Consider the following 23,612-nt stretch of genomic DNA (forward strand, 5'->3'; position numbering starts at 1 on the left):
CCATTAATCAATGGTTATTGATTAGTTGCCATGAGTACATGTTAGGTAGTACTGGATTGTAATGGAAAACCAGTTGATCCAAGTCGAGTCGTGATAATCTGAGAAGGTACTAATGGAAAAGGGGCTTAGGTGTAACTTGAAAGGAGAGTACAGATTTCGGATCCACTTCACACAATGAACACATGTATCTTAGTTGATCTGTGTTCATCAATGATACAGTGAGTGATAATTTTTGAGAAAAGACATGGGAGAAAGACCAGGGAAGGCAGTAAATGGCCTCTGCATGAGACTTACAGCATTTACATGAGTCACTTGCTCTACCCAGTAAATTAAACAGGTGCCACCAGCATATATTTATTGGATGGTACTACATGGCATTGTTATTGTATTTGTAAGAGCTGTCTTAATAAATTTATATTTTAAAATCTTTTTAGATTTATCTAAACACTAATTTTATTAATAAAGTTATTCATAAAATGAAAAATAAAGAATGATAATTAAGATTCAGTAGAATGATAATATTCAGATTTGTTGCCTTTAACCATAAATGCCAGGTTTTGAAATGGTTCCTGTTTTTTTGTTCTGTTGAATAATGTTATTTTTTGTTTAACATTTATACCTTTGGTTCCTGTAAAACCAAGTTATAGATCATTATCTTACTTCTCTTACAGTATATAATCATGATTACACAACAAAGAAACATGGTTTCCATAAATGTACATGCTTTGTAACATTTTTGAACATATTAACTTAAAAAATTAAATAAAAAACACAGTCAATAAAATGTGATTCTTATTGTGATGTATCACCACATTGCACTCACAGGTATGTTTAAAATAAAGTCCACATCCACAGAAACATCCACACAGCACACAGTGAATACTTTAGTTCATACTTGATTACACATCATTCTGCTTATTTCTGTCTTGTTAGAATAAAAACAAATAAAAAAAAACAGGTGGAGTGAAGTATGCATTTGAATGAAATAATGAAATACTTTAATGACACTAATAATAATAGATGAGTATTGTACTGGCCTCGTAGAACCACTTTCTACTATCCAGGAGTTAAACACCTCCACACAAAAGTCACTGACGCCAGAGTGGGTTTAGACTTCGCTTTATATGGCAGGTGTGAAACTGTAACAACAAAATACAGTGAATATGAGCGTCAAATTAAAATAATTACTTGAGGAGCTGCATGACCAAGTGCTAATGCTAACACCAAACAACTGTCTACAACCATAAATTAGCACAGATAATACAGCATCTAAGTAACTACTATTAATCAACAGAAAGTGCCAAACAATAATGCATACTCACAGGGAATGCCTTTTTATCAGCCTTTCACAGCATAGATCACATTAATCAGTCGATCGTCTGAGTCTTTTTACACTTCCCCTGTCCGCACACAGACCATGCCTTTTCTTAAAGGGCCAGTGCACTAACCAAACAAAACATGTACAATTTTGACAATAGTCAGAACACTCCCCGCCTGGTATCTTAGGGATACCACAACAGATATCTAAACATCACTAGATAACAGAAAAACCATTTCAGAAATGGGTCTATAATAAGTCTTAACATTTCCCTTGGAAGCAACTCTAACTTCGGCCTTTCTGATGATTCCATCTTCACTCGCAACTGTCTTTACGATTACGCCCATTGGCCACTCATTTCTTCTTGTTTGTTTGTCCTTGAGGAGAACGACATCTCCCTGTTTAATGTCAATGTTCTTGTGGTGCCACTTTTGACGAATTTGGAGGCTGTGCAGATACTCCTTGCGCCATCTGCTCCAGAAAGTGTCTGCAAGGAACTGAACCCGCTTCCAATGGCTTCTGAGCATTTCTTTGGGTCCTACATCATCACAGATGGTGGGTACAACTCCAGTCTTTTGTGTCAGCAGCATCGCCGGTGAGAGAATGTGAGGATGTTCTGGGTCTGATGATACTGGCAACAACGGTCGTGCATTTAATATAGCTGTGACTTCTGCAAGAAATGTGGTCAAAATCTCATGAGTGAGTTGAACATGACCAGTTTGCAGCAGCATGTTATCAAGTATTCGCCGTGCTAAACCAATCATCCGTTCCCATACTCCCCCCATGTGGGAAGAATGGGGAGGATTAAAAACCCAGGAACACTTCTGATCCTGCAGAAAGTGTTGCACTTTGTCCTCTGGTGCATTTGTGGCCATCTCTTTGTGAGCACCAATGAAATTAGTGCCGCAGTCCGAGCGCAGTTGTTTTGCGGGTCCTCGGAGGGCGAAGAAACGCCTCAGTGCGTTAATGAAACTTGAAGAGCTCATCTCCTCCACTACTTCAATGTGGACCGCCCTTGTACACAGGCACGTGAATAATATTGCCCACCGCTTTCTGTTTGCTTGTCCCCCTCTTGTTCGCCTTGTAGTTACTTCCCATGGGCCAAACATGTCCATGCCCACGTAAGAAAAGGGGGGCTCAACTTGGAGGCGATCTACGGGCAAATCACTCATTAATTGCTCCTCAAACTTCCCTCTCAGCTTCTTGCATGTCACACATTTACTTATGACTCTGCTAATGCATCCTTTCCCTCCTACAATCCACAAGCCACTTTCTCGGACAGCGCCCTCTGTAAAATGCCTGCCTTGATGGCTTACTTTCTCATGGTGGTGGCGCACAAGGAGGGTAGTGATGTAGTGACTGCCTGGCAAGATTACTGGGTTGGTGTCTTTTACTCCCAGCCCCGCGCGATTAATGCGACCACCAATTCTCAGCAGATTGTCACTTCCAATCACAGGGTTTAGTTTTACCAGCGGGCTGTTTTTAGGGAGGTTCTGTTTTTCAGAGATCCTCTTTATCTCGTCTGCATATGTCTCAAACTGCACATTTTTAATGATCATTGTCTCTGCTTGATCTAACAGTTCTGGGGTGATGGCCGTTTTACAAATGTGCCATCCTTTACAGTTTGGCTCAACGTTTGATTGTGAAAAGCATTGTGCGATGTGAATCAAGTTTGACATGGTTTTCCGAAGTGAGCGCCATGTGGAGAAACGCTCCCAACGTCCTGAGCCCAAAACTTCCTTTGTTATGTTAGTGCAAAGTGTCTTTACCTCTGGGCGCACCTCTGTGTCGTTGTCTGGGTCCAGCAATTTGTAATCAGTCTGCTCTAGACGGATGTATGAAGGGCACTGGAGAAACGCTGGACCTGTGAACCATGTCGTGTGTTCTAACTCAGCAGCTGGAACTGATCGTGAGCCGTGGTCAGCAGGATTCTGGTCGGTCGTAACGAAATGCCATTGCTCTGGAGTAGTTGACTCTCTAATACGACACACACGATTGTTTACATAGACATAAAAACGTCTGGATTGGTTGTGAATATAACCAAGAACCACCTTGCTGTCTGTATAGAAACTGGTTTTGTCTATAGGGTGATCAATCTCTTCACATATGACCTCTGCCATTTCAACCGCCATTACTGCGGCGCAGAGTTCGAGCCTAGGTACAGTGAGCTCTGGCTGTGGAGCGAGTCGTGCCTTACCTAGGGCAAACCCAACCTCTGTCTTGCCATCCCCAGTGGTGACCTTGAGGTATGAAACTGCACATATTGCCTTCATGGACGCATCTGAAAAGACACAAAGTTCTACACATTTAGCCTGTGACAGTGACATTTTAGTGTAAGTGCGTGGAACGTTGACTTTGCTGAGGCATTGGAGGGACTGTTGCCATTCTAGCCATCTGCCTTTCAGATCCTCTGGGAGAGGTGAGTCCCACTCTGTTGTCTGTAGCGACAACTCTCTTAGAAGCAGACGTCCTCGAACGGTGACTGGGGCCAAAAACCCGAGCGGGTCAAACACACTGTTCACAGTTGAAAGGACTCCTCTTCGTGTGTATGGCTTTTCAGCGTGAGGAATGTGAAAAGTGAAATAGTCCTCCATTATATTCCACTTTACTCCAAGACTGCGCTGATCTGGGAGTTCATCCTTGAACAGGTCCAGATTTTGGAGATCCTTGGCTCGGTCTTGAGGTGAGAATGCGTCCATCACTTCAACCTTATTTGATGCTATTTTTAAGAGGCGAAGGTTTGAGTCTGCTAGCATGTCTTGTGTCCGTTTCAGGAGGTCGATAGCATCATGTTCAGTGGGGACAGACTTTAAAGCATCATCCACATAAAAATCACGCTCAATGAAGTGGCGAACATCTGACCCATATTTCGCTTCTCCCTTTTGCGCGGCCCTCCTCAAACCATATGTGGCCACAGCAGGCGAGGGGCTGTTTCCAAATACATGCACGCACATTCTGTAATCCACGAGCTCTTTCTGTGGATCATTGTCTTTGTGCCAGACAAACCTCAGTACATCTCTGCAGTCCTCACGCACCAGGAAGCAATAGAACATCTGCTGGATATCTGCGGTTACTGCAACTGGATGTTTCCTGAATCTCACTAGCACGCCTAATAGACTGTTGTTCAGATTGGGTCCTGATAACAGCACTGTGTTGAGCGACATACCTTCAAACTGCGCGCTGGAGTCAAATACCACTCGGATTTGTGACGGCTTTTGAGGATGGTACACTCCGAAATAGGGCAGATACCAACACTCTTTGTTCTCTTGTAATGGGGGTGCGAGCTCCGCGTGCCCATTGTCCAACATTTTCTGCATAAAGTCTATCAGGTGAGCTTTCATTTCTGGGTTTTTATCTAAAGTTCGTTCAAGTGACTTGAGGCGACTGAGTGCGTAGCGGCGATTGTTAGGCAGCAGTGCTCTGGGCTGGCGGAACGGCAGTGGAGCCACCCAGCTTTGTGACTCATCCTGGAAACACTCATTGTCCATGATATTCAGGAACTGCAGATCTTCCATGGAGGGTGCAAGCTTATTGTCGTCCTTGGTCTGGCAGAAAACATTGTTTCCTATAGTTCTGTTTTGTGTTCTGTCCTTTATGTTTGAACCACCAAGTACTAAGTGTCGATTTAAGAGACTGGTGTCTGGCTTGACAGTAAAGTGGCTTTCACACGGGGAAAAATGAGTTGGCCTTCCATCCGATAGAACATGAGTCTTAAACGTAGAGACTTGGGAAGGCTTATGAGTATTGCCTAAGCATACATCTCCTATTATCACCCAGCCTAAGTCCAGTCTCTGTGCGTATGGTGCATTGTGCGGACCATTGATCTGACTGCGCACTTTATGAACTCTCAAAATGTCTCTTCCAAGCAACAGCAAAATGTCTGCACCACTGTCCAAGGGTGGTATTTTGTGTGCTATGCCTTTGAGGTGACTGTGTGCGTAAGCCGCAGATGGAGTGGGAATTTCCTCTCTTTTGTTGGGAATCATGTTGCACTCAATTAACATGGGCAGCTGAATAGCGAGGGAGCTATCGATTGCCTCTATCATATACCCAGAGGCTCTTCTGCCAGAAGTGAGACCTATGCCACTGCATGTCTGGAGGGTGTATGGCTCTGCCTTACCATTAACCTCGAACATGTCAAAAAACTCAGAGCGTGCTAGTGAAACGTTACTCTGGTCATCTAGCATGACATACATTCTCTGGCGATTACTAGGATCGTTGGCAGGGTAAACATTAACCAGGCATATTTTTGAGCAAGATTTCCCAGAAAATCCTTCCCCACATACCTCAGTGCAACTTGAAACAACTGCAGTCTCTTGTAGTTCTTGTTTCTCCCCGCCGTGACTTGCTGGGGGCTGAAGAGCTTTGGGAAAGCGAGGAACATCTGAATGCAGAGCTGTTGGGTGCTTATCACTGTTACATTCAGAGCATTTGATTTCTGCTTGACAGTTGCGAGCTACATGTTTGTTAGAAGCGCAGCACTTGAAACAGACGTTGTGTTGCTTTAATATTGCCTTTCGTTCCTGAATTGGCTTGTCTCTGAAACCTCTGCACTGTTGCAAGGCGTGGGGTTTGTTGTGCACAGGACAACATTTGTCCGGTCCTTCCTCAGATATGGCCGTAACATTGGTTTTATGCACTGAAACTGAGATGGTTACAGTTGTTGCTGTAACCATCTCCAAGCTTGTCCCTTTTAACTCCAGAGTTGCAGGTTGACAGCAGATTGAAGCTTGGATCGTTGCGTGCCTTTGCTTGTGTCTGTATGAAGTGTAAGAAGAACGTGAATGGGGGGAAGGTCACCTTGTGCCGCTGCTTGTAGTGTGAGCCTTCCATCATCCACTTGTCTTGTATCCCATAAGGCAACTTATCCACAATGGGAGCGACACCTCGCGCCGTATCGAGATAGGAGAGTCCATGCAAGTACCCTTCTTGTTTTGCTGCATTTATCTCCTGCAACAGATCACTCAGCTCTCTTAGTTTTTGATTGTCTCTGGGCCCTATTTTAGGAAATTGATCAAGTTTGGTGAAAAGAGCACTTTCAATGGCTTCTGGCGACCCATAGATTTCTTCTAGCCTCTCCCAGATTAGCTCTAACGCCACAGCTGGGTTTGTTATGTTTACAGCTTTGATGCGATGTGCATGCTTGGTAGATTCTGGGCCAAGTGATTTTACAAGGAGGTCGATTTGTTCAGACGCCCTAAGCTCTAGAGTGTCAATGGCGTTGATGAAAGATGACTTCCAAGATAAATAGTTCTCTGGCTTGTCATCAAACTTGGTGAGTTCAGAGGTTAACAACTGACTCCTCATTAAATATTTGGCAAGCTCATTAGAGTCCCTAGAGGAATTTGGATCTGGAGGGTAGTACCGAAAACGTCCAGCAGAGGGCGGTGTAAACCCTGGTGAGACATGGCTGAGGTGCTGCTGATGGTTAACAGAGTGTAACTGTTGTCCTTGCCTTTCAGGTGAGTAATGTCTTTGATCAGGGGGTCTGAGGGAGCCATAGTCCTTTGGTGCTGAGGGCAGTTCATCCAGTGACATGTCCGGTGGCTTAGGTCGATTTGCATACTCGCCTTTTTCTATTTTGATGTCCTTTGATTTGACTGAATCACTGCGTGTCTGATGCATATTGACATAGTCTGTAGTTCGCTCATGAGAACTCTGTGTCTCCTTTGGTAAGCTCAGGTGCTCATCACTCATGTCAAAACTTGCAACGGCAGACTCCAAGACAGCTGCTTCAGCGGCTGCGGCCTCAGCTTCACTTTCTTTTGCTAGAACATCAAGCTTTGCATCTAATTTGGCTCTTTCTATTTTAAATTCAACTTCCTTCTTTGCAAACTCAGCTCTTTTCTGGGCAGCTTCAGCTTTAGCGCGGGCAGTAGCGGCGGCTAACATTACACTTGCAGTGGAAGAGCAGCTAGATTTCTTTGACGTCGTGGATCTTACTTCATATCCTTCTTTCTCCATCTTTAAGCTGATTGTATGTGCATTTATGCTGACTTGGTGTCACTGCGTCTGTCGTGCTGGTCTGGATACAGCGTGTAACAATGCAGTCTTCATCGTCGTTGTAGTGTGTCCCTTTTCACTGTACTGGCCTCGTAGAACCACTTTCTACTATCCAGGAGTTAAACACCTCCACACAAAAGTCACTGACGCCAGAGTGGGTTTAGACTTCGCTTTATATGGCAGGTGTGAAACTGTAACAACAAAATACAGTGAATATGAGCGTCAAATTAAAATAATTACTTGAGGAGCTGCATGACCAAGTGCTAATGCTAACACCAAACAACTGTCTACAACCATAAATTAGCACAGATAATACAGCATCTAAGTAACTACTATTAATCAACAGAAAGTGCCAAACAATAATGCATACTCACAGGGAATGCCTTTTTATCAGCCTTTCACAGCATAGATCACATTAATCAGTCGATCATCTGAGTCTTTTTACACTTCCCCTGTCCGCACACAGACCATGCCTTTTCTTAAAGGGCCAGTGCACTAACCAAACAAAACATGTACAATTTTGACAATAGTCAGAACAAGTATAATGTGCAGACTTGGCATGTTTTCTCTCTTTGTATAAGTTTCTGTAAAAGTCTATTAAGATAAATCTGCTTACATTATTTGTATTTTAAATAATAGATTTGTTTCTTGTCACAGCTGTACATCAGACTCACTACTTGGATTCGACAAAGGAGAGACACAAATGGAAGAAGCCCAGAGGAAAAAACACACTGGCAAGGTTGATATTGTTAGTGCTTTAATATCAGCATCATCTGAAGTACGTGCCAGCAGTGTTGGGTAAGTTACTTTAAAAAAGTAATCAATTACTAATTACTTAGTCAATATTGTATTTAAAATACTTATCTAATTACTGTGTCAGAAAAGTAACTTAATTACTAAATAAGTAATTTAACTAAATACTTCTTAAAATCCCTATAAACCTTGAGTGGGCAAACAATAGAAATTAAACTCTTTAAATAATAAATAATTTTTTTTAAAGACGGAGACTCTACAGTACGCAGCGGTAGCATCTCTTCCACAATTTAGGCTGCAATCATTTTTTTAAGCTCACCTTCAGACGCTTTCTGTGCTGCTGAAGCAAAATCAAGTTTTGCCTGCTTAGCAGGAGTTGCCGCGGTGTTATCCATGGATAATGAACAAGGATCACTCAGAAGTGTTCGTCTATGCTCTGTGTCAGGCGCTTCAGTAGATTACTCGCGCTATTAACAGCAGCCGATAGTTTTTTCTCCCCAGGACATAGCTTACATATTACTGTAATATTCATGTCTGCTTGTTTCAGAAAAGTGAAGAGACGAGAATATGTCCATTTCATAAAACAGCCACTCGCTTCAGCTGAGTCCGACATCTTCCGCTTTAGAATACGACTATGCAGCAAACTGGCGCGAAATGACGTGCAGCTGCACTACAGCGATGTTAAAGCGGCAGAGTTTACTCCTACGTTTAGAGGATAAATTATTGAAATTAAATAATGATACTCAGCGAGTTTAATTATTTTACAATGTAACGCAAGTACATTGTAAGTAACTGTAATTAAAATACCTAAAAATGAACAGTAATTAGTTACTCTACTTTTTCAGTGGAAAAGTAATTTAATTACAGTAACGTGTTACTTAGTAACGCATTACACCCAACACTGCGTGCCAGTGTGAATGAATTTGAATATCAGAACATTTGCTGAACTGATTCAGTAGTGTTTATATTGTAAAAGTTTTCAAAGTGAGCTCTTATAAAAAAATTAAAAGGGCATCATGATTATTTTACACATAACGGTCAGTTTACTAGTTATGTAGCAGCAAGTGAAGACAATTGATGAAGAGAAGTTTGAGGATTGGAAAACATGATACAAACTGTGGGCAGGATATGTTGTGTAGGTGATGCTTAAGTTCCATTAATGGAGATGAAGACAACTAGCAGCATTTCAGCATGCCTTTTGTTATGTATGTGGGAGAGGACCGAAGTGCAGGACTCAAGGTTATCGTGGTTTGTGAAGTCACTGTAAATAAACATATAGAGCTCTAAGTGCTGAGATGCGAGTGGGGAATGGCTCTCAGGGATCCAGATGGATAGGGAACAGACATCTGGTCTTAACAGACACTCAGGCTAAATGGATATTTTTGTAAACTGAGATTTTTCTGTTTTCATTTAAAAAAAAAAATTCCCGTTTACATGTGCAGTTTTAAAAAAAATATCTTCATCCAAGTCAAACGCTGTCAAGAACATGTCAAAGCAACAGGTGGCATCAGGATTTGGGTTGTGAGAGCATCTGTGTTGAATGTAGAAGCCAAGTTCACTCTGATGCCTCTGTCTTTGTAAATGGAGGGACAGTAACTGCTTGTGATATGTAAGCGTGTAAAAACTGCAGATAGTAAGATTAACAGCAAAAAAGGCGCACACTTTTGACGTTACATGACTGAATCTCAATTTTCCTCGTCCACCTGTAAACACAAAGACTGAGTTTTTGAAAATCTCCCCCCTGGTAGGAGTCTTTACAAACCTCAATTTTCAGTGATCCAAAACGCAGTTCACACGTGGACGAAAGGCCCAAACGACCCAAGGTGCGCTTTCAAAAATACCTGTGGACGTGATAACGTAGCCTCAGAGGTAATCTGGCTCATCACAGTTGAAGGGAAGGAAACTCCAGGTAGGAGTGCAAAGGGGAGAGGAGGAACAATGTTAGAAAGCTATAGACAAGCAGTCTACACATCTTAAGCTTCTGTCCATAGCTCAAACATTAGCCCACTTATCTACTCAGTTACCTGCTCAGCCATCTTCTCCACCACCAGCTCCATTCACACCTGAACCATTACTTCAGTCGCCCTTAGTAGTTCAGTCTCCTGCAGCTCAGTCACCCTTAGTTCAGTCCTCAGTAGCTCCGTCTCACATTGAGTTGGCTACATATTCAGCCAGGGGTCCCAATACCTTGTTTTTGTTTTTTTTTTCTTTACTTTGAAGGTCCATGTCTTATGTTAACTGTCACGGTCCCCGTGCCTCACCGGCTGATTCCGTGTTAGGCAACATGTGTTTGTTTTTGTTCTCTCTCTCTCTCTCTCTCTCTCTTTCCCCTGCCACGGCGGTGCTCACTGCTGGCTCCGCCCCTGGCCCACACACCTGTGCTCATCATCACACCTGTCGCTGTTCACTAATATCAGAAGGGCTTTTTAAGATGGCAGACCTACACTACTGTGAGTTTCCCTGTCATCTAGTGCTAATCGGATTTTCTGTGTGTGTGTGTAGATTCCCCCCGGACCCGTCCCTGTACCCCTGAGTGAGCGAGAGGAGCGACTGGTAGAAAAGGAGTGGGATTGTTGGCTGAAAGAGCAGAGTGTGGTTTTGGACCCTTCCCCTTCCCCCCTGGAGCCCCGGACCCCTTTCCAGAGCACCCTGTATATATATTCACCCGGTGACACCACTGTAAATAAACGCACTATCAGTTTCTGCAAAGGTCTCCTGGTCTGCGCCTGAGTCCGTTCACAAAACCGTGTCATTAACGTGTCTGGTTTTGCATCCCTTGTCTCGTTAGCCCTGATTTGCCCCAGCTGTGTTTCCCTCCTGTCTCTCATTCCGTGATTGCTCCCTCTGTGTATTTTAGCCCTGTGTTTTCTTTGGTCTGTGTCGCGATCTGCCCATTCATGCTGTGTGTTCTGTCTGCCTGAGTTTATTCTTTGTATTTTTGAAGTTTGTTACTTTTGAGTTCAGCATTAAAGCTCTTTTTTGAGTTCACATTTTCTCCGTAGTCTGCACTTTGGGTCCTCCATTTCACTACTCCTGCCTGCACACAGCCTCTACATGACACCCTCATTTATCACATTGGATTTGTCTGTCATCCCTTTTTTTTTTTTAATATGTATATGCAAATAATACATGCAGAGACAGAAAGAGAGGGGGACTGCAATATTTTGGCTAATACAATACAGACACCACAGAGGGAAGATACAAGATAAGTTAGGTCAGACAAAACACAGAAGGTTTGTGTGTTGTTTGTTTTACATTTTATTTTGCATTTTTAAAAAATTCTTTTAACATCACAGAAGACATGAAACTTGCTACATAGTGTGTATATACTGTATACAGTGTGAAAAACACTGGTCATTAAACACTTGACATAGTGAAGTTTGCATATTCTCTTTGATATATGGGCATTATCTAATCAGGTGAATTTTGGTTGATACAGTTAAATTGTTCTTGACTGGTGGGAGGTTTTAAACTTAAAGCTGCATGTAATCATATTATTTTCCCATGTAGACAACAAAAAAGATCTAAAATGACAAAATCCTCCAAGTATTCACATGTGACACCGTTGCTATTTCAGCTACACTAGCTTCCTGTTGAATTTAGAGTACATTTTAAGATCCTGGTCTTGATATTTAGAGCCTTGCATGGACTGGCACCAGCCTACATCTCCGATCTGCTACAGCCCTATGTCCCTAGCAGGTCCCTGAGGTCATCTGATCAGGGCTTACTTGCTATAAAACAGACTAAGATGAGAACTAAGGGTGACAGAGCTTTTGCCACTGTGGCCCCGAGACTGTGGAACTCTCTCCCTCATACATTAAGAACTGTGGACTCGGTAGTTGTTTTTAAAAAACAACTCAAAACTCACCTTTTTAAAACAGTTTTTGGTTAAATTTTTGCCTGTTTTATATTGTCTGTTTTACCTTTTTATTATTTGTTCATCTTATGTGCAGCACTTTGTGATTCTGTCTAGAAAGGTGCTATATAAATAAAATTTTATTTATTATTTATTATTTAAAACCTTCAACACAGGTTCACTGCAGTTTGTGTACCATAGATATTTTATCTATTATTTATTTTCTATTATCTTGATAAAAAAACTCCTGTTCTTACACGTTTCTATAAATTAATTTCTCCTCCTGATTTACATTTCCCTGAATGAAATGCAAATAATTGTTCCCAGTCTGATCTCATGCAAAATTTGAAATCGTTGAGAACAGTAAATGCATTTGCTGGACATCAAATCACTTACACTGTAGACAACAGTTTCACCAATCGCTCATTGGACAGATTTCTTTTTACATTTCAATTGCATCATTGCCTGTTACGAAAAACTTTGTTTTTTTTGTTATGATACTATTTTCTATTTTGTTATTCCTAACAAACCAACAATCCATTTTCTGATCACTCTCAATACTTTAATAGTTTTTCTATCTGTGTTCTTTGTTTGGTATTTTATGTTAGGCCCCTTTATTAAGTACTGTGTGTTAGTAGCAATATTAATCTTGTATACAGAGTCTTATTTTTGGACAGTGCACTGTGTAATTGCCACAAATCTATTTGTGCCAGAAAACATTACAATGCATTCAAATATAAAACACCGAAACGTACCTTCACTTGAGAAAAACTAATCAAACAGGAAACTATTAAGTTATTAAAATGCACCTTGGAGAGTACAAAAAAAGGATTCATACGATGAAATACAGTTTTACCCCAGTTTTTGTACCAGTGGTGATGTCACTTTTCTTTTTTTTCTTTTTTTCTTTTTTCTTTTTTTGTCTGTCCCATTTGGTTCTTTAGCCGTCAGGATTGTTGTCTGAAGACCAACAAGGATACCAAATGGATTTATTTTGCCAAATGGATCATCATGGCATTGCCGTATTGGTCCATTTGATCAACTTTTGTTGTTATTATTTATTTTATTTTCAGTAGTTACAGATGAGACAGACATGATTGGGGGATAGGAAAGGGAGAAAGAAAGAGAGGAAGGAAAAGAAAAACAGAAGGGAAGAGGGACAGTGAGAAAGGGCACTTACAAAGACAAAGAGAAAAAAAAAATCTCCTGGATCACCTGTTGAGAGAAAAAGAATAGAAAACAAGCAAAAAAAAAACAAAGCAACATACTAAACACAACACCATCATGTTAATCTAGCTAAGTGTAAACAGCAATAAATACTAAATATTGAATGTTGTTGTGCAGCACAGACAGCGCACAATGTGCTTTGAAGTAGCAGCTAAGAAAGGTGTAGTTTATGTCTACGAACAGTGAACACCCATGTGCACACCCGTGTGGATCAGCGCGCTTGTATACAAAAGGTTTCTCCATGTAACGGTCTGCTAGAGGGTGTGGAGGGCCATAGCCCCGTCCCCCAGGGCATGAAGCAGGCATGGAGGAGATCCAGGCTCCAGACATCCAGGGACCCCAGAGTGCGAGAGCCCAAGGAGTACCACCGGAGGGGCATCCGTGCCACCCTCCTGGGAAGGGCTGAGGAGATCCCCAGACGAGGGGTCACCCAGTAGCCACGGAGCAGAAGCCAGAGGGGGCTGCACTGGCGCGCCCGCCGGCTCTGCCGGCAGCCAGCTGTGCCAGAGTGAATTGAGCTGCAGGCCCCGAGGCCGGAGGTTCGAGGGCCCCCTTTGCCCCGGAAGAGGCCTGACCGAGCGACAGGCACCAGGCCCCGCCAAGTAGCCACCGGGTGTGAGCTGGTGTATACCTGAGCGCCCAGCCCCGGACACCAAGAACCACCAATGCACCGACCCCTGAGTGCATCAGTTACCGGCAGGGAGTGTGGTGAGGGGAGATAGGCCTCCACACTTTGGAGGGCCTGGGTGTTCCCAGGGAGGTGGAGTCTAAGACCTGACCTGACATATAAACACAGACAAACAGGCACACACAGACACAAACATGCATTCCCACCCTCATGCACACATATACAAACACTCAGCACTCATCCAACGTAGGAATAGACATATATGCACATGTACACACAATCGCACTCCCCAAACATACTCTATACCCCGGGTCCAGGTACCCTCGCCCCCAGAGGGGGAAACGGCACCCAGACCCAAGAGATGTGATCCTTTCCCCCCGGGGTGGAGGCAAGCAGACCGCCCCAGGCCTCGCAGAAGCAGGGAGGCCAATCTGTCAGCCAACACCTCCTCCCAGCCCCCCGCCCCGATGGCTGGCAGAGAACGGGGGTGTGTGAAGACCCCATACCTCCCTCCTCCCGCTCATGTGTAGTGTTGCTGCGTGTTGTTCTAAAGTGCATTTAAAACAGGGGAGGGCATGGTGCTGCTGCCGGAGAGCAGCAGGTGTTAGCACGGCCCCTCCCGAGAACCCTCAATGTCTACATGGATTTAAAATTGAGAGGTGGGCACCGGCGCCAGAGGTAGGGTTGAATACTCAGACCATTCACTGGACGCCGTTGGCGTGGTCACCCTCAAGGCCCTATATATATGTGTGTGTTATGACAGTGTGAATAATGTGGATGTCTAAGTTGTGGAATAAAATTGAGGCACAGGTGGCCAGAAGGGGACAGAGGGGGGGGATGTCTCCCCTGCACCCTGGTGACACACCCACACCCCAAGGCCCTACCTGTGTGGGTGGGTGTGGTGGAGCGGGAAGAGGGAGGCAGCCGGGGATGGGGAGGAAAAGAAAGGAGGGGCAAGATGCTCCTCCCTAGGGCCAGCTCCCCCGCTGACCCCAGTAGGCACCCCCGTCCTCTGGCACCCACCAAGGCAAGGGAGTCCAGGCCCATCCAGACCGGGGCCTACGGCAGCAGCACCGCCAAGCCCCACAGGACCCAGGGAAGCCCACCCTACCCCACCGCAGAGGAAACTGTACCCACCCTAACATTCAATCATCTCCCAGACTACACAAGACAACAGACACCCAGGTTAGGTTTGTTCTCCACCTCTCCTATGTCTCTCCCCCACCTGCAGAGTGGACTTCTGCAAGGATGGAACAACCTCCCCGCCAGTTAAAGAGCCCCCCAGTTAGGCCGATGCACCAGAGGCCCCCTGCGCCAGGGCTGAGCCCCCGTGCACCCACCCGCCCACAACCTCGGCGACACACCGACTAGGACCGAAGCCCCCAAGGCCCAGCCAGAGCCCCATCACGGAGACGAAGCACCCCCGAACCCCAAGCCCCCCCGCCTGCCCCGGATCCACTCAGGGGCAGCCAGGCCACCAGGCCAGTAACCTACGTCCACCAGCACAGACCATCCCCCAACCCCCGCTGCACGCAGCCACGAGGAGAACACCCTCTAAGAGCGACCAGAGCCACTGACCAGGTTATGACCACAGCCCCCCGGGTTGAGCCCTCCCGGGATAACGTCTCTAGGGGTCCTCCAGGCGCCCTAAGCCCGTCCCAACCTCCACATCAACCACAATAGCTAAGACGGGACCAAACCACGACCCCCCACCCCCTCTAGGTGACGGAGCCGATCAAAGGAGCCCAGAGGGATTGATCTAATGTGGTGGCAGAGGCTGTATCAAGACTAATGTGATCTATTAGATGGTTTCTATATTGGCTAGAATTAAGATTATTTTTATTTTTCCAGTTCATGAGGATCGTTTTCTTGGCGATGCATAGGGCAGTAAAAACCATGTGGACTGTATTAGTTTCTGTAGTGACATCATCCAATTTTCCCAACAAGCACACTAAAGGGGAGGCTGGAATTTTACATTTCAGACACTTTGATAAGTCTTCACATATCTCACGCCAAAACTTCTGAACTGGTGAACAGAACCAAAGAGCGTGGATGTAATTGTCTGGTGTATTGCCTTGACAGTGTGAGCAGTTGTTGGAAGATGTAAAGCCCATCTTGAACATCCGATGACCAGTATAGTGCACTCTATGTAGTATTTTATATTGTATTAATTGCAGACTGGGATTTTTAATCAATTTAAAGGTTTTTAAGCATACCTGAGACCAGAAGTTTTGGTCAACTAGTCTGTCAAATGAAATAAATTCTGTTCCCTCTAATATATGTTCTAAGTATTTAATTCCTTTACAACTCCATTCTGGAAAATTAATCATATTATTGTTTTGTAATATGTCAGGGTTATTCCAGATAGGTGTACGTTTGCATGGGATTAATGAAGACTCCGTTATTTTTAGAAACTCCCACCATGCTGTCAGAGAAGAGCTGATGTTAACACTTTTGAAGCATTCATATCTTTTGATGTTTGAGCTGATAAATGGTAGGTCTGAAATCTCTAGATCATTGCATAGTGCCTGTTCAACATCTAGCCAGGGCTCATCTAAGAGGGTATGTTTTAACCATTCTGAAATGAACTGAAGCCTGTTGGCTAAAAAGTATTGTTGAAAATTAGGCAGATCTAATCCTCCTTTATCCTTAGTTCTTTGTAGCGTTTTTAAGCTGATACGCGGGGGTTTATCTTTCCAAAGGAATTTAGAAATATATGAATCCAGAGATCTGAACCAATCTTGTGATGGTTTGTTAGGGATCATTAAAAATAAGTAATTTATTTTTGGCAAGATCATCATTTTTATAGTGGCGACCCTTCCCATGAGTGATATGGGTAAAGATTTCCATCTAGTCAGATCACCTTCTACTTTCTTAAGAAGTGGGATGTGGTTTAATTTAGTTAAGTCTGAAAGCTTAGGAGAAACATTAATACCCAAATACTTAGTGTTTCCAGATTGTAGTGGGGCAGAAGAAGAGTTATGGAAGGAGCAGTTAATGGGAAGAACTGTAGATTTTGACCAGTTAATTGAATAATCTGAAACTCTTGAAAACCAGTTTATTAGAGTAATTACCTCAGAAAGGTTGGTTTGTGAGTTTTGCAGAAAAAGCAACACATCATCTGCATAGAGACTGATTTTATGTTCTACGTTCTTACATTTTATGCCCTTAATTGTTGTGGCCTGTCTAAATGCTGCCGCTAGTGGTTCGATAAAAATTGCAAAAAGTGAAGGGGAGAGTGGGCATCCCTGCCTGGTGCCCCTCAGGAGACAGAAGCTGGAGGATGTCTGGTCATTTGTCCTGATACAAGCTGTTGGAGAATTGTATAATATTCTTATCCAGTTTATGAAAGAGGTTCCAAAACCAAATTTGTGTAAAGTTGCAAATAGAAATTTCCAGTTTACTCTGTCAAATGCTTTTTCTGCATCTAGAGATAATATTATGGTTTCAATGTTTTTACTGCATGAGTAGTCTATTAAATTAAGTAATCTACGAGTGTTTGTTGATGAGTGTCTACCTTTTATGAAACCAGTTTGGTCAGGATGAATTAAAAGGGGGGTTATTTTCTCTAGTCTCTTTGAGAGAGCTTTGCAGATTATTTTGAGGTCTACATTTATAAGAGATATTGGACGATAGCTTGAGGGAAATAAAGGGTCCTTGCCTGGTTTTAGTAGGAGACTAAGGTTGGCAGAATTCATATTTGATGGAAGTCTGCCATTTTCCTTGATTTCCTGCAACATTCCGCGGAATACTGGTGCCAAAATTGTCCAGAATTCTTTGTAGAATTCTGCAGGAAAGCCGTCGGGACCTGGAGCCTTATTATTGGGCATACTTATCAGGGCTTCCTGGAGTTCACCTGGCGTCAGTGGCGAATCCAGTGCCATTGCTTGAGAGTCTAGTAATTTCGGAAGATTTACGTTGTCAAGAAACTGATCAATTTCATTATTAGATGGGTTTATTTGTGGTGAATATAAAGTTTCATAGAAATCCCTAAAAATGTTGTTTATTCTTCCAGGGTCATATATTGTGTTCCCCGATAGATCTTTAACAGCACATATAGTTGTTTTTTCTTTATTTATTTTTAACTGGTTAGCTAGAAATCGACCGGATTTGTTACTGTGTTCAAAATTCTGCAAGCGAAGTCTTTGTACTAGGAATTCTGTTTTTTTATTAATAATTTCATTTAATTCTAGTTTTGTTTTGCATATTTTGTTCATTATTTCTTGATCTTGGTGGGACACGTAGGCTTCTTCTAAGGATTTGATGTTTTTTCTAATTCCTGAATATTTTTGTTTTCTTCTTTCTTTTTATGTGATGAGAAAGAAATTATTTTACCTCTCATCACAGCTTTCCCTGCTTCCCATAGAACAGAAGCAGATGTTCCGGGAGTGTCGTTAAAGTCTAAATATGAAGTCCATTCTTTTTTAAAATATTTAATAAAGTCTTCATCTTTGAGCAGTGATGTGTTAAATCTCCAGTTTTTACTTGGTGTAGTATTATTCTTGTGAATCAATGTTAAAGATACAGGAGCATGATCGCTGACAGCTATAGGGTGAATCTCAGTGTCTGAAATGTCACTCAGCAGTGAGCTGCTGACCAAAAAATAATCCAGACGAGAATAGGAGTGATGAACATGTGAGAAGAAAGAATATTCCTTACTGTTGGGGTGGAGGGAGCGCCATGCATCGCAAAGGCCATAGTCGCTCATATACTGTTTGATTATATTTGTGGACTGCCAATTACGCTGAGTTCCTGTTGTGTTGAGCCTATCCATTTCTTCATTTAGTCCCAGGTTGAGGTCTCCCCCAAGAATGAGTGTGCAATCAAGGTGTTCAGAGAGTGCACTAAAAAAACCGTGGAAGAATGAGGGATCATCAACATTTGGACCGTATATACTTACAATGCATAGCTTTTTGTTTAATATTGATAGTTTAATAATTAGAAATCTACCCTCTGGATCTATAACTGTATCGAGTACTGTAAAATTAACATTTTTATGTATTAAAATTGCTACTCCCCTTTGTCTAGAGTTATAACAGGCTGCTAACACAGTAGGAAACTCAGGTGTTTTAAGTTCATTTAAACCTGTGACAGGTCTGTGAGTTTCTTGTAATAAAACAACATCTGCCTGTAGTTTTTTAAGCTGGTTAAATATCTTTAACCTCTTTCCTCTGGTGCCAGCTCCATTTACTTTCCATGTGACAAACCTCAGTGTGCCCATAATTGTGTGTGTATGTCTAACGATATATGCTGGGTGTTTCCTTTAGACAGGTGAAGAGAATGTGGAAACATCACTTGTTTGTGAATAGAAAGAGAGGAAAAAATTGTGGTGAGAGAATCCATAAGTCTGACTATGTGTGTGAATATTCACTAATATGAAGACCCGTGGCTTGCTTATGTGTCCTGTAAGTCTGTGCGCTGTGTGAGGTTGTTGTAGATGTGCTGCCGTTGAGCGCATGTGTTTGCGTGATCGTGGTGTGTGAATATGCAGAAATAGAGGGTGTTGTTTGTAGGTAGGTGAGTGGGGAAGTAGGTGATCACAGCAGTGGAAGAAAAGAGAAAGAAAGAAACCACGTGAACTGTGAGCAACAACAAAAAAAAGAAAAGAAACGGAAACATTCTAATTAACACAATAACGGAGGGTGACGGTGTTATATCTGCTATGACATCATATTGATATTACTAGGTCAAACACATGTCAAAGGAGAGCGTGTGAGTGAATAAGAAAAGAGTGTAGCGGGTTCTTATCTGGAGTGCAGTCAATATAACCACGGAGTGGTGCCGGGGTCGCGGTAGAGCTGTCCGTCCACGTAGAGCCGGTCCACGGCGATGACAGCCCGGGAGCCTTTCTGAATAAAACTACGTCGGACTGGGAACAGGACCCTGCGTCGTTCCAGGATCTCTTTGGGGAACTGGTCGTTCACTCTGAAGTCCGTTCCTTTCAGCTCCCTGCCGCGTCTCTTCACCTGCTCCTTCTGTTTGAATTGGCCGAATTTGGCCACAATGGGACGTGGTCTCCCGGTCCGCGACCTCACGCCCCCCAAGCGATGCACTCTATCGAAGTCGATGTTTTTTACGGTGTCCTCCGGCAGCTTCAGGTGGATTTTAATGAAGCTTTTCACCGTTGCCTCCGCGTCCTCTCCGGGAGATTCTGGAATACCAGAAAACACAAGATTATCTCTCATGCTACGGGCTTGTAGATCGATAACGGATTCTTTTATTTTTTTTGTTTTCTATGTTTAGCTGGGTCACGTTATCAGTGAGAGATTTGACCGACTCCCGTAGCGTGGCATTTTCAGCGGCAAGCGTTTCCACCTGCTGCTGGCTGAATTCCAGGGATTCTCTCAGAGATTTAAATTCCCGGTGTAAAATCTCCACCAGGGACAGCCTCGCATCGAAACTGGACAATCGCCTGTCGATTGACTCCAGGATGTCTGCAATGTCTTTGCCGGCAGGCGATGTTGTTCCGGGGGAGTCTGCCGGGCGACATCTCTTCGATGACGGCGTCTCACTTTTGGCCGGGGAAGATGCACTCTGGGCCTTCTTCATTACTATATCTTGGAAACAGCGGTCAATGTAATCTTGGAGAGCGTCTAAACTCTCCCCGTTGTCCTCCAGGGTGTTAGAGATGATAGGACAGAAGTGGTTAGTTATATGACAATTTGATTAGTATATTTGGTAATAGTGAAGCTAAAGAAACTTTGTTAAATTCTACACTACCATTCGTTCTTTTTCCGCCAAATCTCCGGCGTCTGACGTCACCTACTACATGGGTCGCTTACCTTACCCGTCACACCGAAACGTAACTTCACTTGAGAAAAACTAATCAAACAGGAAACTATTAAGTTATTAAAATGCACCTTGGAGAGTACAAAAAAAGGATTCATACGATGAAATACAGTTTTACCCCAGTTTTTGTACCAGTGGTGATGTCACTTTTCAAGAAAAATGTAAACTTTTAATTTATACATCTGATCTACTTGTGTGTCATGTTGCTTTTCTTTCTCTTCCAGACATGCCAACCGACTCCTCATCATCCAACAACTCTCTTTCTCAGACACCCCCTTCCCTGGTGATATCTAACCATCTATTACATCAACTGCCTCACCACCAGACCCGGTTCTTTCATCTTCACGGCATATCTTCCCTTCAACATCCTCCTCTTTCCTCTCTGCATCCTCATCCTCTATCATGGTCTCCAACAATGGTGGAGAAAGCGCTGCACCTCCTCAGCAGTCGCGATGAGTCACTCTGACAGCTTCACCTATCATGTGGTTGTAATGGAGCTGATTTGTAACTTGGGATGTATTTTCGCCATTTATGGTATCAATTCACATGATTCAAGCATGATCATTGTGGGTTCCTATCTTTTTAATTTCACCTGGTTTGGAGAGACATTCTTTCATATCCTGACCTCTGTGGAGCGCTATCTGGCTGTTGTTTATCCCATCACCTACTTTAGTCTGAAATATGACAGAGGGGTCAGAATCAGAAATATCTGCATTGTCTGCATTTGGCTGCTTTGTTGTGTGGGGACAGCTCTGGTAGTGAATATGTATGTTCTTCTAAAGGTGATGTTTTTCCTTGTTATGTTATGTTTCATCATCAACTCCTTCTGCAGCCTCTCTGTTCTCTACGTTTTGATCCGTCCAGGTCCAGGAGAACAGGGTGCAAACAGGGAGAGGTCAATCAAACTCAGGGCATTCTACACTATTCTGGCCATACTGGGAGCACAGGTGGTGAGGTTTGTGGGGGGTCTAGCTTGGGGTGTGGCCAACATGTCAGGCGGAGCAAATGCATGTGTTATAGATTTATCTGATCTTTTGTTTAATGTTCCCAGCAGTCTGGTTTTACCTTTGCTGTTTCTTTACAGAGAAGGAAAGTTTTTGCGCTGTAAGAACAGCAGTCAGTGACTCTAAAAATGACTCTAGAGTATAAGAAAATAAAATGGAGTACTACTACTACTACTAATAATAAAAAATTATAATAATATAAATAAATTATAATTATACACTATACTGTATAATAAAAAGGCTGCTTTCACTACAGCAACCACTTAGAATGTGCAACGTGTAACTGTAACTAAAAATGTTTTAGGTCAGCAATGTTGAAAAAAAAGTTTATTTAAACACTTTTTAGTTTGTTCCTCAACTACTCTTTCATCACTGCAAGAGTGGCCACTGGTCTGTAGGTGTAACGAGACTGCAGAGTAAAGATTTCCCATCCATTTCACACAATGAACACATATCTACATGATCTGAGTTGATCTCTGCTTGTCCTTGATTACAGTGGATGATAGTAGTGGAGATAATACATGAACTGGGAGAAAAACCAGAGGAAGACACTAAATGGCCTCTGCATTAAACTTGCACCTTTTGCATGAGTCGCCTGCTCTATCCAGTAAATTAAACAGGTGCCACCAGTATAAAGCTATTGGATGGTACTACATGGTATTGTTGTATTTGTATTTTTAAGAGCCGTCATCATGAATTTATGCTTTAAAATCTTTAGTTTTTTCTAATCACTAATTTTAGATATACAGTTAAAGAATGATAATTAAGATTCAGTGGAATGATGACATCCACGGTGGTTGCCTTTAACATAAGTGGCAGGTTTTGAAAATGCTCCTGTTTTTGTTCAGTTGAATTATGTTATCTTCTGTTTAATATCTTACTTCTTTTATGTATACTCATGATTACACAGCAAAGAAGTGTGGTTTCAATAAATTAACATGCTTTCTAACTGTTTTGAACATGGTAACGTATAAAATAAAATAAAATAAAAAATACTGTCAATAAAAATGTGATTCTTATTGTGATGTATCACCACATTGCAGCCATAGGTATGATTAAAATAATGCCCACACCTACAGAAATATCCACACAGCACTGTGAATACTTGTGAAATTTACACAGTGAATACTTAAATGCTTACTTGAGTACACACGATCTGAGTTATTCCCATCTTATTAGAATAAAAACAAATTAAAAAAACATGGAGTGAAGTATGCATTAGAATGAAATAATGAAATCCTTTACTGACACTAACGATGTTGAGTATAATGTGCATTCTATGTAGGGTTTCTCTCTTTGTATAAGTTTCTGTAACTGTCTATTTAGATAAATCTGCTTTACATTATTTTATATTTGACCTAATAGATTTGTTTCTTGTTTGTTTAATACAAACAAACCATATCTTAATTGAGTTTAAAGAGACAGAAGGAAGTGAAGTCAGGCTTTAATGTCACAGCTGTACATTAGAATCAAAACTTGCATTCCATAAAGGAGAGACACAAAGTGAGGAAGCTCAGAGGAAAACACTGGCAAAGCTGATATTGTTAGTGCTTCAATATCAGCATCAACTACTTTGAATATTTGAACATTTGCTGAACTGATTCAGTATAGACACTACTGTATCACTTCAGCAAATGTATACTGTCTTTCCCATGAAACAAAATTAAAAGGCGATTCTGGTTATTTTATTACAAAGATTGGTTTATTAGTCATGTTTAGTGGAATTACTTCTTGTTTTCTCCTTTCTCCTGACTTCTACAGCAAGTGAAGCAACCCAGTATCATGGCAAAATGTGCAACAGATATGCCGGTCCACCTTGTCCATTTCACGCTTTGCCTCTCCAAAATATGAACTTTACATTAAGTTGCAGTAACAGCTAGGGATGGGTATCGTTTAGGTTTTATCCGATACCGGTGCCAAACCAGTACTTTTGAAACGGTGCCGGTGCTTAAACGGTGCTCGAACCAGTGCTTAAAAAACGGAGAACACACACTTTGTCCAAAAACCTCTCATGTTTAGCTGTTTTTTTGTAAA

Source organism: Pelmatolapia mariae, linkage group LG3_W, assembly GCF_036321145.2.
Source record: "Pelmatolapia mariae isolate MD_Pm_ZW linkage group LG3_W, Pm_UMD_F_2, whole genome shotgun sequence".
Lineage (NCBI taxonomy): Eukaryota > Metazoa > Chordata > Actinopteri > Cichliformes > Cichlidae > Pelmatolapia > Pelmatolapia mariae.